The sequence below is a fragment of the Myiozetetes cayanensis genome, unplaced genomic scaffold (genome assembly GCF_022539395.1).
Source record: "Myiozetetes cayanensis isolate MyiCay16 unplaced genomic scaffold, myiCay2020 scf5-8, whole genome shotgun sequence".
NCBI classification, from domain to species: Eukaryota; Metazoa; Chordata; class Aves; order Passeriformes; family Tyrannidae; genus Myiozetetes; species Myiozetetes cayanensis.
This window is the reverse complement of record NW_026087742.1, coordinates 63,838,446-63,855,540: the sequence shown is the minus strand read 5'-3', so window position 1 is coordinate 63,855,540 and position 17,095 is coordinate 63,838,446. Positions and strand designations below refer to the sequence as shown.

The following is a 17,095-nucleotide window of genomic DNA, read 5'->3' as shown; positions in this document are numbered from 1 at the left end:
GCTGCACTCCTTTCCTTTGCAGACTCTCCAAAAGGAAGGAAAAGCCTGTTCAATTCACCATGACGGATAAACAGTGATATATTCCCAGTGGTTCCACTAGCCACAGTATCTGAAATCTTTCCCACAGATTTGGAAAATGCTCTTTTAAGCAAAATTGCAACCAATCCCTTGAGAACATCTGTGAAATTAAGATAGTAAATGAAAATTTTGAAGGAGACTCAGATGCAACAACAATCAAAGGGTTTGCAAAAGGATTAGAAGCAGATACCACATATAACTTTTCCCTTCTACATAGTGTTGCTACTGCTTGAATATAGTGAATTTAAACATGAAAACCTGTCTTTCATTCTTAAAACCAGTTCAGAGTAGTTCTCTGAATGCATTAAATTATAAATATAAAATTCAGAGCAGATGTGTAATACTACTTTTAAATGTGGACATATTTGTTTGTCACGTGTAAAAATGGGGGAACTATATCACAGATAGATGTTATTCATCTGCTTTTAGCTTTGCCTATGCACAGGTAACACAGACAGGCTGATCCTGTCTGTTGTTGAAGTCTCAGTCACCCACTGAAGTCAACAGGAGTTAAAGGTGAAGTCAAGGTCTTTCTGAGCAAAATATTAAAGATTGCATATTAAAATGTGTATTATATATTTTTATATATTATATATAACAAAACATCAAAAATTAAATATTAAAATATGCAGGAATAAATAAAAGGGATTCTTATATGTATTTATTTCCAAGGGAAATCAATGGAAATTAAGGTGCTGAATAGTTTCTAGAAGTTTGTCTGCTAAGGTTTGTATTGTGCTCTCTGCTCTTCCACCTCCACCGACCTTAGTAGAACAGGGAACGAAAATCAGTATTTCCTGGAATAAGCATGTTTTATTACCCCACATTAATATATATCTTTAAAAATGTTGGGAAAGCACAATTTTCAGCTGTATCAAATTTGAGCAATATCTCATCATTATGTAGACTATAGGAGAGTTGATCTCAAGCCTGCTGAAGTCAGTGGACAGGCTCCAGCTGAATTAAATGGGCTTTGGGTCAGATCCAGAAAGGCAGTAGGGAATTGCAATCAGACAGCTTAAACTTATCATAAGTTTGTCTTGGAAATTCTACTTAAAAAAGGCTGTCTCATCTGGACACAGAAAGACTCCTGAACTGCTGTCTAGTAATAGATGTTCCCATTTTTGCCAGTGTGAGATTTTGCATTCAGTGTGAGCTAGGACCTGAACTAATTCTAAGCATCTGAAATTTGAATAATAACAACAGCTACTTCAGTGACGTACCATGGCAGGCTTTAAACGATACTTTGCCACACACTAGGAATTTGGACCAGTAAGGGCTTAATGATAACATAACAGACTTCATTTCATGCATGTTTACCAAAAATAAAAAGACCCAGGAGCTCCGAGAAAGATAATTGCTAAACACTTCTGAATATTTCCAGTCTATCTCTAATGATGCTATTGGTCTCATCAAGAATGTTTTGAGAACATTTTATGTTTTTTCTCATGTTGTGGAAGTGTGAAAAAAGTCTAGTGCTGTTTAAAATTTTAAAAGTCTAGTGCTGTTTGTAATTTTACTCTATGCTTTTCTGAAAGAGGTGTCCAGTAAACGTGATTTTTTTCTTTCAATTGTAATCCTACTTTTTAAAAAATCATTAACTACAGTAGAATCTTCCATAGATACAAAAAGTCAGCTCACTCAAAAGAGGAATAAAGTTTTGGAATAAAAAAATAATCTTGTCTCAACTAAATTTTGAACATATGTAAGCAAAAGTGAAGGAAGTAAGAAACGACAACATGCATTAAAGAAGTTTTATTTTAGGTCAAAGTACTAATTTTTTCCCTATTTAATTTCAAAAAAAAAAAAAAAAAGAAAATATGTTCTCTCTGGATTCAATATTTGTTGTGACTCAGAAAATAACACAATATTAGGTAACATTTTCCTTAGAATGTGTAATAATAAAATAAGAATAGAAGAATAGGATGGAATAAAGACAGTGATGTATTTTGACCTAGAATATCTTATATTTAAGTAATTTTTATTAACCATAAATATATTTTATAAAATTTCACATCAAATATAACATTTTAAAATAGTTTCCCAGCAGTTTGTGTCTGTGCCACGCTATATAGGACACAGATGTGAGGGTGCTGTAAATATTTCTTAACAGGACTGTAGCCATGTGAGGTGTTACACGGCTGCAGAGACAGGACCTGCAGTGATGATGAAGCAGATGGAGCAGATGACCTGTGATGATGGACTTCACCATGAAGGAGGTCGGCAGCTTTTGACTCCTGCACCTTGCCAGTGTATTATCTATGGCAGTAGTGCTGGCTTTGGACATAGGGCAAGTTTCATATGGTTGGTTTGCAGGATATGTGGTGAGACCACAGAAGATGGGTGAAAACGGAAATAGATTCCTGCTTACACTCACTAAAGCAGAGCTTTCAGTTGGCAATGCTTGTGAAGGTTTGATATCTCAATTTTGATGTCCCTTGCAAGGGAACAGAGTTTGGTTCAAAGATGCAGTGCAGGAGCTTGGTGTTTAGCTGGAGAGATGCTTTCAGACGTAAGTCACAGATTTCTCCTGAGTCTCACCTGTGCACTTTTTCACAGTGAAACTATTTAAATCCATTTGCTTAGAAATTGTTTTTTTATTGTGTGTTTGACCTTTTTTGGGGGTCCAGTGATGCTTTTCCTTCAACTAAAGCATTCATAACATCTCCATTCCCCCTAGACTCTTTGTTGTCTAACAAATGGAGAGTTCATGCTGTAGTCTTTACTTCGCTGAGAATGTTTGTATTCTCCTTAGGGTATACCAGACTGTCTATGCAAAAACTTTATACTTTTGAGACCCTTATCTCTGTTGAATCTGGTTGAACTGGGCAAATATACTCAGAAATTATTTGAGAGGTTCATACACATAGAAAGAGATTATGTAATCCTTTTTTTACACAGGAAAACAGGTTGAAGAAGCTATTTTCTAAGTATTGTCAGCATGATGAGAGAGCAGGTAATATTTTGAAAGCGTCTGCATTTCTTTCTTCATATAGTTTATAACAGGCACCCATAGTTGTTTATGACAGATTAAGAAAATTCAAAACATTACAACCACATGTCATTATGAGGGGTTTTTTTTGTTTCCTTCCTGTTTTTCTTTCCTCCAAATTATGTGCATTTTAAAATCAACAAATAAAACCACTGTGTCCTGAGGGAGAATTAACTATGAGTGAACAGTATGGGACAAGGACACTTTTACTTTGGGTGCCTTTGTACTCCCAATATGGGAACATAAGTGGAGACCTTGAAACAATCTAATAGATTTTTTAACTTCACCCTTTGCTTCTTTGTGCCCTGCTTTTGATAGATGAACCAGACTGGAAGGTTGTTTTGTACTGTGGATTGTTTTCCCCAAGGTAAACTTTGGAGACATTCTATATAGTTTCCTTGGGTGCTTCCTCTTGTGATGATGCCTGCTTTGAAATGTCATCACTCCTAAAATCCAGCAGCAGCATATTTTCTTTTCCTTCTGAATACAGAAAATAACTTCTCTTCCTAAAGAGCTTTTATGAGTTCTTCTCTGCCTTACACAAGAACAAAATATTTTCTCAGATCTTTTTCATTTTACCCACCTATGACATTTATCAGCCTCAGGGCCACATCGATGCAATTATTTTTCTCTTCTGATTGTTGAAGACACTGTGAGGGCATCTTTCTAAAAGCTGATTGAGTTCTACTAGAGAGGTGAACCTTTAACGCTAGTCCCTCAAAGCCAGGAGGACAAAGCTACCAGAGATTTTAACTGCAGACCTAACCACTGTGTCCAAATGAAGGCCAGCTAATGACAAGGGTTCTTTTTCTTCCACAGTCACAAGTATTTTACCTGTTGACTGCTCACTCCCCTCTTTCTAAATAATACCATCTCAGATTTGTTGAGCTTGTGTCTTTACCACAAGGTATATCAGTCTCTGAGCAGAATAATGGCAAGGTATTTGCACCTGAGCCAGACGTAAAAACAAATTTTGAATAGTTTCCAGTTATTTCAGGAACTAGAATATCCAGTCTTTGGTATAAAACACTGAGCCATCCATTTCTAAATTGTGAAGACTTGTGCACCACTTTATTCACAGCCTAGATGAAAATTCTTGATCCAGGTGGCTGCAGGATATGCATACATCACGAGTGAGAGTTTACCTGTGACTACTGTTAGCACATTTTGAAAAACTACAGTAAAGTACCTTCTTCACATACTTAATTAAACCCTTCAATCCTTATTCACCTCTCCAAGGGTCTCATATGGCGGGGCTGATAATATCATAGCTCCTTGTTTATTTAGAGAATGTGCAGATCACAGTCAGTGCTAATTACAGGCTTAACAAAACTTATGGGAAACATGGAGGAAAGGCCTTTAACTCTTTATTCTAACACGCCTTCTTGTCAACATAGGTCTGTTCTGCAGAATTTTCATGTCCCAACAAGCGTGCTGAGTTACGGACCCTTTATCACTTTTCTTTCAGAGTATTTCAGAACCTCAAATCTCCTTTCAAGGAAGTTGTTCCTGTTACTGCAATGAATATAAATATTTATCTTAGTTTCATACCAGCACTTCTGATTCAATTGTTTATGTTGGCAGCCTCACAGATGACTTTGTATTGGAGGAGATGGTGATGTTCAACAGGCTTTGTCTGATTGCTCTACTGGGCATTGCACTCAGAGCCAGAGCAGCCTGTATATTAGCAAAATGCACTCACTATATGTGAAACTGCAGGTGTGCACCATGCACCTGTGGGCATTGTGACAGAGGGAACAGTCTAAGACGCCAGGAGAAGACATGTATAATTCTGGTTGCTATGCAACAAGGGCACTGTGGTCCTTGGGAGGGAAGAGAAACCTCTCAGTGGAGGGAATCTGCACAGTGTGCAGTGGGAAAACCTCCTTGGAATCTGCCTGATGCTGCACAAATGTGGGCTTCCTAGGACATGGAGAGATGTAAGATTTACTATCTATAGCACTTTTGTTACTCATCTTATTAAACCAGCTGTTTCATTAAGCCATTTTTTGTTGGGCCGTTCTTGTTGAGATTCAGAAAACACCCTGCACCGTCTCTCTCTCCCTCCTCATTCCCCTGCCACCTGCAAAAATCTCTTTTACCACATATATATTTGCTGTCTCTCTCTTATACTGGAAATTCATCAAAATATTATGAAAAAAAAAAAGAGCATAAAAATTGAAGACTTCTTTTTTTTTCCCCCTTGTGTTTTAGCCTTGTATTTTCTAGTTCACAGACTCTAATTCAGAACTGGTTATATTTCCTAGAAACCCTTCTTAGGTAATTTATGGGAAAAAGATTTGATAATTCAGTAGTAAAAGATTTGATAATTCAGCCAGTAAGTCTGGCTTTTTGTTTTCTGTCACCCCGTATCATGTTTCAGCCATGTCTGTTCTCCATGTTTTCCTTTCATTAGTTGAATTATGTGGCTATAGTATATCCAGCAAAAACTTCCTGAAGTATTTGACCTTAATCCAGCAGTATGCTTAATGCTAAGCCCACAACTAATCCCAGCAAAATGAATGGAGTTATTAATGAATTTAAACATATTTTCAGGTGAAAGCTGGTATAAATTATCCTATTACCATTGTCCCAAACTACTTGATTGTGCAAGAAAAACACTATAATTAGCCAGCCCTTCAATGTAAAATTTTATTCACAAAATATGCTAAAGATTGGGTCAAAGGAGTGCCAGAAAAAGCTTTTAAAAACAAGATAAATAAAGAGAAAGAATGGCCCAGGAGGAATGCTGGGGCACATTTTTGATATGCATACAACTGAGAAGCTTAAGTTATTAATGAAATGATCTGAGAAGATATCTATATCCAATACTCTTTCTTCCTTTTACATAACCCCATCATGTTCCAGATAAAATACTTCTATTTATCAAGATATATAGCACATTTACAATGAAATGTTCTGTTTTAGGCATATGTGCGGGTAAATGTTTAACATAGAATCATAAGATGGCTTAAATTGGAAGGGACATTAAAGATGGTCTTGTACCAAACCCCCCTGCCATGGGCAGGGACACCTTCCACTACACCTGGTTGCTCAAAGCCCCATCCAACCTGGCCTTCAGCACTTCCAGGGATGAGGCACCCACAGCTTCTCTGAGCAACCTGTTCCAGCACCTCACCACCCTCCCAGTAAAGAATTTCTTCCTAGTATCTAACCTAACCCACTCTCTGTCCTGTTAAAGCCATTATTCCTTGTCCTGTCACTACATGCCCTTGTAAAAAGCTCCTCTCCAACTTTAATGTAGATTCAGAGTGAAGAACTGGCTAAAGGGCAGGCAGGGTTGTAGAGAATGGGACTACATTTGCCTGGTGACTGGTCACCAGCAGCATTTCTTCAAGGTTCAATTATAGGGCCAGTTTTATTTAATATTTTTATTGATGATCTGGACACAAGAGTTGAATGGACCATAAACAAATTTGCTGATGATACAAAACTGGGAGGTGCTGATGGTTCCCTCTTGAGACCTTACAGAGGCCTCTAGATTGGGCAATCGTTACTAGGATAATATTTAACAAGAAGAAATGCTGGATTCTGCATCTGTGGTGTAGTAATGCTGGGAACAAGTATAAATTCAGAGAGGAGTGGCTGGAGAGCAACCCCACAGGTGGGGATCTGGGAGTGCTGGCGGATAATCAGTTGTGAATTTTATTACACATTATTAGTAGTTACTATATAGTGCAAGTTGCCATCAGGGGTCCTTACATGAAGAACTAATGGATTTGAAAACCAGTCTTTTGTCCCCATAACACATGAATTGGTTTAATGAAGAGAGAACACTTATAAATCTCTCCTACAGACCATATCTTGTATATATGATTAGTGTCTCACAAATACTCAAAATTCCTTATGAATTTTGCTGAGTAGGGCTTTTTTAATGACTGTGGCCAATGTGTCTGACTAAAATGGCAAATTGCTTATTTTAGAAGTATGAACTGTTACATTAATCACCTTTTAGTCAAAATGTCTAGAAAGAAAAAGTTTATAGTAATAGTGAAGAATAAGTAGGCATTATCTCCTTTATCACTTGTATCTAAAGAAATTTTCTAGGTCTTTTAAACAGCCTAAGAAAATTCTTGCTAATATAAACATTTTTATGTTATGAGGTCGTTTTCTTCTGCAACATTTTTCTTACTTAAGCTGATTCTAATAAACTTCATAGTTGATTTTTGAGAAACAGTGTCAGGCAGCAGTAAAAATAAATAATGTACTGTTTGATTCAAATTCTAACTATCTGGATGCAGACTATTCCCAAATTCTTGTCATAAGTAGCACCATCCAAAAGTACTGGTCCTTGCCTCTAGTCACATTCCAAGTGCTTTGGATGGTGTTTCAGTGAACAGTGGTGACTCATTTCAGCATAGAGTCATCAGCTGGACCTGCAATGTAGACTTCAGGAAAGCATTGCACAGATGCCAAAGGCACATGCTTATTTGATTTATCTATATTTGGAGAGAAGACTTCTTTGGAACCCCTCTCAGAGCCTGAGGGATCCTCTCTTCTGTTTTCTCCCCTGCATCCTTGTGGCCCTTGTGGTCCTTTTGGCCAAGAGGAATGGGACACACCTCTTTGAGCTGCCAAACACTTGCTAGCCTGGAGTCGGACTCTCTATTGTCCACAGCTAAGAATGAGAAATATGGGACTATGACCCAAAGGATTTAAGCACATTTGTGAACTCTCCTTATAAAATACAGCAAAATACCTTTTCAAAAATGGAAATGATCTTTCTTTTTTTAGGTTCTGGACTGCATTTAATTCATGAACCTATAATGTGTTCCTTTCTGAATGGTACCATTGGCATCATTTTGATCACTGTAAGGGTAATAAATGAGTGCATACCTGGATGAGTGTAATGGCAACGCTGGAGATCTGCAGGTTCCTTTTATAAAGCTGATGAAATAAGATTCTCCACTTTCCAGTTTCTTCATAATTTTTTTTCATGAATCCTGGTGCAACACATTTGGAAAGCTGTTGTTTTCCATCACATTATGACAACTTAGTTGTGAAGGGATGAGATCCCACATCCAACATTACAAACCATCTAGATTTTTCAATTTGCTTTCAAACTGCTATGAATTACTTGATTATATGCATGAGAGCCGTTTACTAGCACCCACACCTACACAGGTTTGTACATATACACAGGCTTAGCTTCTCTAGTGTGAAAATAATTTTCAGTAGAAATAATTTGCAGTACTTCTAATGAGAAGAGATATGAGGCCCGTAAGGGGCGGTGGATTCATATCAGTTTAGAGTGAGAAGAATACTGTTATAAGCTTTAATCTTGAATGCATGTGCCATCAGGCAGGTACATTTTCCTCTTGCCCACTGAGAATTTGACTGAAATTTGCCAGAAGCCACACTTCTGATTATGAATACAGGAACTGTAACCTTGGTAAGGCAGTGAACTATGTCCTCTGACTGAATTGTACTCAGCGTAGTGCAAAAGAATGTAGATGCTCTTTTCTCTGAGGCAAGGAGCAGCAGACTTACAGTCTATTCGAAGTGTTAATTTATTTTGAATTATTCTTTTTAGTACAGAGCCAAAACCTTACATGATGCACTCCAAAAATGACAGATGGCCCTACATCATTTTGCAAGTGCAAAAAAAGTGCATGACAACACAGTACCTTACTCAAAAATTGCTTCTTAATTAAGACGTGCAGTAAGCTTACTGTTTAGTTAAATTCCAGGTGTCCTAGCAACTTGTGTCTATTATACATATGTCTTATATCTGAATTGACTTGAATGTAGATGGAAATTTGGAAACATGGAATTTCTTAGAATACTGTTTGTCAGTTCAAATTACTATACTGATGTCATTCAGGGCAAAAGCAACAGAACATTAAATGCTCCAAGGAATAAGAGTATTGCATTTTATAGCTAAGGCAGTTCTAATACCTTCATCAAGCATCTAAAATTTATTTCTAGTGAGACTTTTGAAGATGAAATTAAAAATTCTTAATCACAATTAGAAAATTAATTAATAATTATTAGTAAAATTGATAGGATCAGCTAAACATACCTTTAGTTCTCTAATTAAGTAATTATTTACAATTTCCATGAATATCAGGTGAAATTAATCTCAATCCTTTTGTGGATTTTCCAACTAAATGTTGGAAATTTACTTTAAATGAGTCATATAAACTTCTTGTACCTCCACAGAACAATTTAGATAAGCTAAGATGAACTATTGAAATGACTCTTTTTATCAATTTCTTTTTGCAAGAAGCCTTGGAGAGCCTCTTAACTAGACATCTAAGCACTACACTACCAAAAACAGGCAAAATAAATTTGACTATGAATGGTTAAAACGGATCTTCATAGTCTTAATGGCAAAGGTTGTAGGGGTTGGAAGATCTAAGGACACAGTCATTTTCTACAAATGAAAAAATGCATATATTTTTATTTTGACTTAATTTTGGGATGTGTTAGTCATGATACTATATTAAAAAAATTAGTACATTTTTCTCTAATATGAACAAATGCATAACACACACTTTCCGCTTTCGAGTTTTGTGTATATAACTATAAAATGGCATAGAATTTAATTCGGACAATATCTTAAAAGCCCTCCCCCATCTCAAAGCATATTACACAAACTGAAAATGAAAGAATAAAAAATATGTTTGCATTAGGTGTATTTTTAATTAAGATGTAGAAATAATGGTATCTCACAGAAAGTCATTAAGTTATCTTCTGGTAGAAGAGGTTCCAAAAACTCTTCTGCTTTGCTCATTTCAGCAATCCTCTTTTTTTTTGACAAAAAAAATAAAGCAGAAGAGTTTTCATCTAAAGCTCAGGTAAAACAAAATACACGATGCATGATATACTCTAAAACATTCTCAACAATAATTTAACATTTGCTGAAGGTAATACCTGAAAATTGTTACAAAGAAAACATGCTGTTTAATTTAAAAGAAAGCAAGAAGAACATCTTCAAGGTCTTATTGATAGAATGCAGTGGAAACTTGTCTTCATATGCAATATACATTATTTGTCTATTAACAACAGTAAATGACAAGCAGTGATTAAAGGCTGGAAATGTAAGGCAACAGAAACATGTACATTGGTTACATACAAAAAAAACCTTAGAGCTATAAATCTGAAGAGCAGTCATTAGCTAACAGATACATCCTTTATTACTCAATAGGACCACAAAACACATGAAACTGGTGTCCTTGTACATAATCTTTCTTCTCAAATGAGAACATGATGGCTGGCCAGGGATATACCAGCTACTGGGGTCCTTATTTTTTTGAGGATATCAAATCTTGTTCCTTTGCCCTGCACATCCATTAGCTCTGGGGATGGAGCAATTGCTGTTGCCCTTCAAGTCAAAGGCAAGGAATATCTTGTGCCCCAAGCCCCAAATATGCCAGAAAAGACAAGAAATAAGGCATTTTGTTCTTGTTTTGTTCTGCAAATGAAATTTGTCTTGTTTAGCATTAGCCCTCTCTGAATTGGCAGCTAATATTAACCAGTTGTTTAGACTCATTTGTAATAAATTTGTAATTGTGGCACTGCTAGAGGCTGCTCATCCATTCACAGAAAATCATTTAAAGCAGATGGGATGAACCACATTGGAAACGTGCCCCTTTCCCTCTGCTGCTGATAAGGGGCCCAGACTGCTGGTTTAGGCCAGATGTCTAACTTTCAGCTGGTCTATTTAGATAAGACATACCCTGCTATTACTGTATGTATGTGTAGAGAAGAGGTTGAATGTGAAAAGTTTCACCTTCAAGGCTCTATCAAGGGTGAAGGGAGCAAAGGGACTGAAGACTCAGGTCTGTCAACCTCATAAGATTTTTTTTTTTTAGTTTTTATCTTCTATTTCAGTGAAAGAGTAGCAACTTTTAAAAGTGAAATAGTGCTTAGCTGTGCCAGTCAGTAGAGAGCCACCTCTATGCTGGAACCATGGGAGAAACTGCATCTCCTCTGCAAATATCCCTTGCCCTGGTCATCCCTGATGACCAGACATGAATTATACTCTGGTTGGCAGTGAAACACAGAGACAGACTTTGCTTCTGTTCTGTTCCTTTAGAAATACATTCCATCTTCTCCTTTTTCAATTCCACTTTTCTTCACACCCTCTGATACACACTGTGAAAGCCATTGCTTGTTTTTGGTCCCAGTATTTGATGTGACATACAATGAAGGGCTTATGACATCTTAAATGTGTGCCAGCTGTTGAAGTTTCCCTGTTGCACTTAAAATAGATAAACTCAAGAGGTTAGAAGGATTGACTCAGTATGTGATGTATTTATTTAAATTAGAAATATCCGTGGGGGAAAAAAATCAACAATCCTTTATGTTATGCCTAATGCCATGAATCTGCATCTTTTGTATAGCACATGTGACAATACATTTTAAATCCATGCTGTTTCTGATGCTACTTAGATGAATAGATAAGACAAATTCCATTTATTTATCTGCATCTTCCAGTTGTTTGGGGTTTTTTACATTTGCCCTCTTACAAACATTTACATACTATATATTCTCATGGCTCTCAAACTATTCCTCTTCAGCTTTCCTTATCACAGCTACTGTGGTTAGGGCATGAGATTTGAACCTTATCAATTCAGTAAGTGTTTTATTAACAATCACTCCCTGAATCATTTTTAGGTACAGTGAAGAATAAATGCTGTTTCTCCTTTAGGCTCAACGAGAAATATGAAAGTTTTGTAACTGTTGGAATTTTTGTTTTGAGTTTAAGGTTTTTTTGGAAGATGGTAACAAATATGCTCTTCTTTTCTGTGCCAAATGAATGCAAATTGCCTCCAATGGTAAAAAGAAAACAACAAATAATTTATAATGATGAAATAGTTTGTTTTAGCAAGTTCATGAGTGTACTGTGACACACTGTGACACTTAAGATTGCTTACCTTGTTGCGTATTTCTCCTTTCTTCCATTAATTACTATGTAGTAGGCATTTGTTTCCGTCACTGCTGTAAGTGCCACTTCTTGAAGTGCAACTCTTCAATTAACTCTCCCTCCCTATTGTTAAGTATCATCCTGTTTACGTTTAAGCCTTTCTCTTCTCATGTATTTTTTCACTTTTTAACCTTTTCCCTTTCTCTTTCCCTTCCCTTCAACAAAGATATTTCCTGGAAGTTTGCAGGGTCTGTCTGTGTCACCATAAGCTTACAAAATAAGACAAGAAGCACAGAAAGTTACAGACAACAGAGTCTTTTATATGCTCTGCTGGGTGAACTGGAATAGGCTTAAAGTTTGTTATTGCTATGTACAACTCAAACAAATAGCAGCATTCAAGAGCTGGTAATTTCTTAAGCCTGAAGAAATAGAGCTGATAAGCTCCGTCCATGTCTTAACTAGGTCCTTTTATTGAATTTTGTAGTCCCCTGTGGAAAGCTGGCAGTATTTCTAAGTTTTAGGAGAAAATAAGCAGGGAACAATTCAAACATTAGCCCGATTGAAAGATTTTCTGTAAAATTTCCAGGAAGTTAAAAACCAGTAAAAAATAAAACACTCATGTATAAAACTTCCTAAATTATTTACTGATGGATGAAGTGTCTCTGGAGACTTTTTTTATGAAATTAAGTAGTTGTGAGGACCTCTTCACTTTGCCTTAAGTGAGGCAGGTGACAGCTTGATTATAGCTCTGAGAGAAGGTGTAAAGAGATGTAGCTGAATGCTCAAGTACACAGAGCTCAGAGCCTGAAATTCCCATGTTCAGCATATGGCTGTGGATTGTGTAACTGTGCCTAGTGAATTACAACTGCAATTGCTTATCAGAAAGAGTCCTGGTTCGTACATCTTTTGGGTCCTAGTGTCACACACTGATATTTAAAAGCCCCTTAAAATATCAGGGAAAATCAAAGCCACAACTATGTAATCCTTTAAGGTTCAGAATATCTTTTCCTTTCTCAGTGTGAATATCTTACTCTTTCTGTAAAAGGTTCTTGTTGTCAGAAGTATCTCTTTTATTTGCATCAACTATTTTTTTTTTTTTTTTTGTCTGTGTGTGTATGTGTCTGTTTGATGACGTACCAAGGTCTACATTAAAGAATAAAATACTTAAGTGGTGCCACTGTGACCATTCAAATTTCTGTAGCTTGGAGGGAGCTTTCTGGTTTGTTCCATCTAAGAAGGACAACTTTAATTTTATTATTAGTTTAATTGCTTTCAGTAAATATATAATTTTGGTGGTTTGGTTATTATTGACAAGGCACATTTCCCTGTCTGCCCCTATTGTCTTTTCTAAAGAGGTCCCCTTGCCAGACAGTTCATTTTCTAAAATGTTAGACTGTACAATTCTCCAGAAAGGGCAAATATGATTCTATTTTGGAAGAGATTGCTCTTATCGAATATGTAAAGTCAGACCTTGTTACAGGGTAACCATTTTTTTTCATGCTTAATTATGTCAAATAGTTTGCCTTCTGGAAGATACTGTGAATGTGAGGATTCACACACTTCATCCATAGCAATAGACTATTACTCTCTTATCTCAATCCTCATAAACCTTAATAGGTTAATGACTTTAATATGGAGAGCAATACTAGTAGAAAGGAGGCAGCTGCTGTGCTTTCAGAAGTAACCACACACTCAAGTGCACATTTTTCTTTCAGCTGTGGGGTTTGGCTACATTTGCTCTATCAGCAAACCTATAGGTAAGACAACACCATCTGCATTTTATCATGCTATGTTGGATATGTTTGTCTCACTTCTTCAGTTCCTATAGTTGAAGGGAAAGTGCACCTAATCTTCAACAAGACCAGACTCTAGTAAGGTGCTCTTGTGCACTGCGGATTCCTTAGAAATTAGAGAGAATTGTTTCTTCTCAGACTAGCTCAGACTTGTGTCTCAGGGCTAAAAATTAAGCATTAGGTAGAATACAGCAACCTATAGAAATATAGAATCATCAACTTGTTTTGGTACTTTGAAAAGGAGTTTTAAAAATCATCTAGTCCAAGCCCCCTAACATGGGCAGGGGACACCTTTCACTGGATCAGGTTGCTTAAAGCCCCATCAAAATTTACCTCAGACTCTTCCAAGAATGGGGCATCCACAACAACTCTGGCCAGGCTTCAAGTCTTGTAACTCCAGTGAAGATACCTGTGGATGAATGAGGAGGGATGTTTCTACTTGATATTTCTCTATTTGCCAGACATTTAAAGGAAAAGTTTCACCTGCTCATTTGACCTAGTCTTCTGTGTTCTTCTTTATCTCCTGGTGTGACAGAGGGAGCTTTTCAAAAAACATGTCAGTTTCAAGGAAAAGAGATAAGAGATCTTAGATTTATGTCTTCATTCATAGAGCACTGAAGACTAAAGGAAGGTGAAATTTTTCAGAGTGAACAAGTACAGTGAAAAAAACCTGTGTCCAACCTGACAACACTGAGCTCTCTAGACAACTCTGAAATATCATACTGTAGAATAACCTCAAGACCACTTATTATATTCTTATCTACAGTCACATATTGATCTAGTTATTCCACTCTTGTTGCTGAGTCTTGTGTGTCTTTCTGCAGGTTGTTTTATCTTTAAGAAACATGATGAAGAGAGGACTTCACTCAGACTACCTCTCTCTAAACTAGCGCTCATGTACCTGCAGAGGTCTGGAAACACACAGCGTGCTAGGCTGTCAGTAACTGCCAGCTTGGCAAGATCAGATTTATCTTTTTTTTTGTCAATTTGTAGGTGCCTGCTTTGACTGGGGTAAATGCTTCATTTCTACCAGATCTACAAGTCACCATATGGTCCGCATATGGAGTCATCTCTGTGGGAAACTCGGGATTGTTTTGTACCACTTGTAACTCTTCTTGGAGGAGAAAGGGAGAAGACTCACAACATAATAATATCTTTTATACCTCTGTACTTTCCAAGGGGTCATATGATGAGTTTGGAACTGTGAGCTCCTAGTCCAAGGAACAATTCAGAAAAAACATGTTAGGAAACACAAACTTAAATTTATTCCAATGTGAACAGAAACACACCCTCCTACTGCTTTCTCATTCTCATCACCATCTGCAAGTTGGGATTTTATGAGGTATTATACTGGGAAGGAAAAAAATTAAAAAATGTATCTGACACAAACACACTCACACACTCTTCCAGAAATGAGAGGCAAATTTTGTTGATGAAAAACAGAGCTGCAAGATTGAAACTTAAACAAAAGCAGTTTGGAGAAAATATATTAATACCTTAGATTACTTTGAAAAGGAAAGTTTTTATGTTGTCAGTGCTACTGCTCTCATTAAAAAAAAAAAAAAAAAAAAAAAAGGAGGCTTATCAGATTATGACTCTGTTGGTAAAGAAAAAAAAAATCAGACTTGGCTTGAACAACAGTGTCATGTTTTCCAACTTTAAATGGTACATTAACTATCTTTTCGGAAGGTGTTATTACCAGGAAAGCAAAATCTGACTTATAAGTTAGTCTCTTGTGTAAGTAATGCTGATTGCAGTTTCCATCAACCTTACCGCGTCTCTGTTTGGGTATCTGACAGTGCAATCTCATTGGCTCACCTGGCAAAGCTCCCAGCTTTATAAATACCTGCCCACACACTTATAGACATTTCTGGGGAAGCACTTGGACTGTGCTATATACAAGTGTAAAATTGTAAGGAAAAAGAAATTCTCCACTGCTTGAATAAGCTACATGGAAGTTAAAAGATTCCTGAATCGTGTTACCCTTAAATTACAGCATAAAATAGAGCAAGAACAGGTTTACTGTCTCCAAATATATTGTGAGAAGGGATTATATTGTACTTCCTTCAGGAGGGTGAGTACTGCTTTGGCGTGTCTGGAAATCCTGGGCCTCCTGTACTCAATGATACTCTTCTGGCTGCTGGCAAGAACAGGGCTTACCATATTTGCTCTGTCTGCTCCTGTGCCGGATCCATACACTAAACGTGAATGGTAATGTGAGTGTAGAGGCCCAGAGAAGCTGACTTTAGTCATGGGATGGATCGTGGGGATGCATCCCTTCCCCATCCAGTTGAACCTGAGCTGCTCAGCTGCAAACATCACTGCCTCAACTGTCCTGATGCTCTGTGTGAGACAGCCCAATTTCACATAGATTTTTATTTCAGGTTTCTTCAAGCTGTTACTTTTACTTAATGAAAGCATAGGCAAAAATGTTGTTTTCTGAAGATCTGACTTCAGAGGTGTTTTTGACTGAGCAGGGTGTGAATAGGAGTTGCAGGGATTTTGTTAATGATGACTATTGTCAGATCTTCAAATATTGACAAAAAGCACATTTGGATTTATGTTTGCATATTTCACTGCATTATTGATTCCATCTTTTTTATCACTTTTGAGTATGTCTTTTTTTCTCTTTAAATCATTTTTGGCCTAATGAAGTCTGTCCAAAGCTCAGGATATTTATTCTGAAGAGATATTATCAGAGAATATGATAATTTTAAACTATCACCAACAGTAAAGTTCATCTTCTGATTAACTTACCTGATTAATTTCATTTACACCGAAAAGTTTGGGTTATGAAGTGTGGATTTCCATGAAGGAAGGAGGAAAGCTTTCTCAGCCTCAATATAGAGACATTAAGGAGAAATAAAGTAGATTAATGGTTAAGTCAATATTTGCACATTAAATACCCCCTCAGATTTAAATATTTAACTGCACACATAAAGATACTCCTGTTGGAGTTATTCTATATTAAAAAATCATGAATATTCCTTGGATTAGAGAAATTAATTTAGAGGAGCTATAACTTTGAATTAGTCTTCCTAAATATCTGGTGACTGGACTGGTCACCGAGATCCTGCCTGTTTTTAGGTTGTGTTTTAAATGTATAATCAGTACATTTTAAAGGTTTTGATTGTTCTGTGTTACAGAATGAAACTATGGAACCAAACCCAAAACAGTCCCAGCCAACCTGGCAAAAAACAAGGCATTTTCTTATTTTGGTGCAACTGTTCTTCACTTGACCCCACGTAACTAGAACAAGAATCTAGCTCTAGGATGGAAATATCAGATAAGTCAAAATCTGAATAACCCCTTCCAGTGGAGAAACCCAGTGATGATCAT

General features: G+C 36.7%; 1 long non-coding RNA gene across 1 annotated transcript in view; it reads right to left on the bottom strand.

The window, feature by feature from the left end:
• LOC126648549 (uncharacterized) overlaps nt 1-12,041 on the bottom strand; it is a 64,326-nt gene extending 52,285 nt beyond the window's left edge. Inside the window, exon 1 of the long non-coding RNA XR_007630829.1 lies at nt 11,974-12,041. This is a non-coding gene — a long non-coding RNA (uncharacterized LOC126648549). The remainder of the gene's footprint in view (nt 1-11,973) is intronic.
• Nucleotides 12,042-17,095: the final 5,054 nt, after the last annotated feature.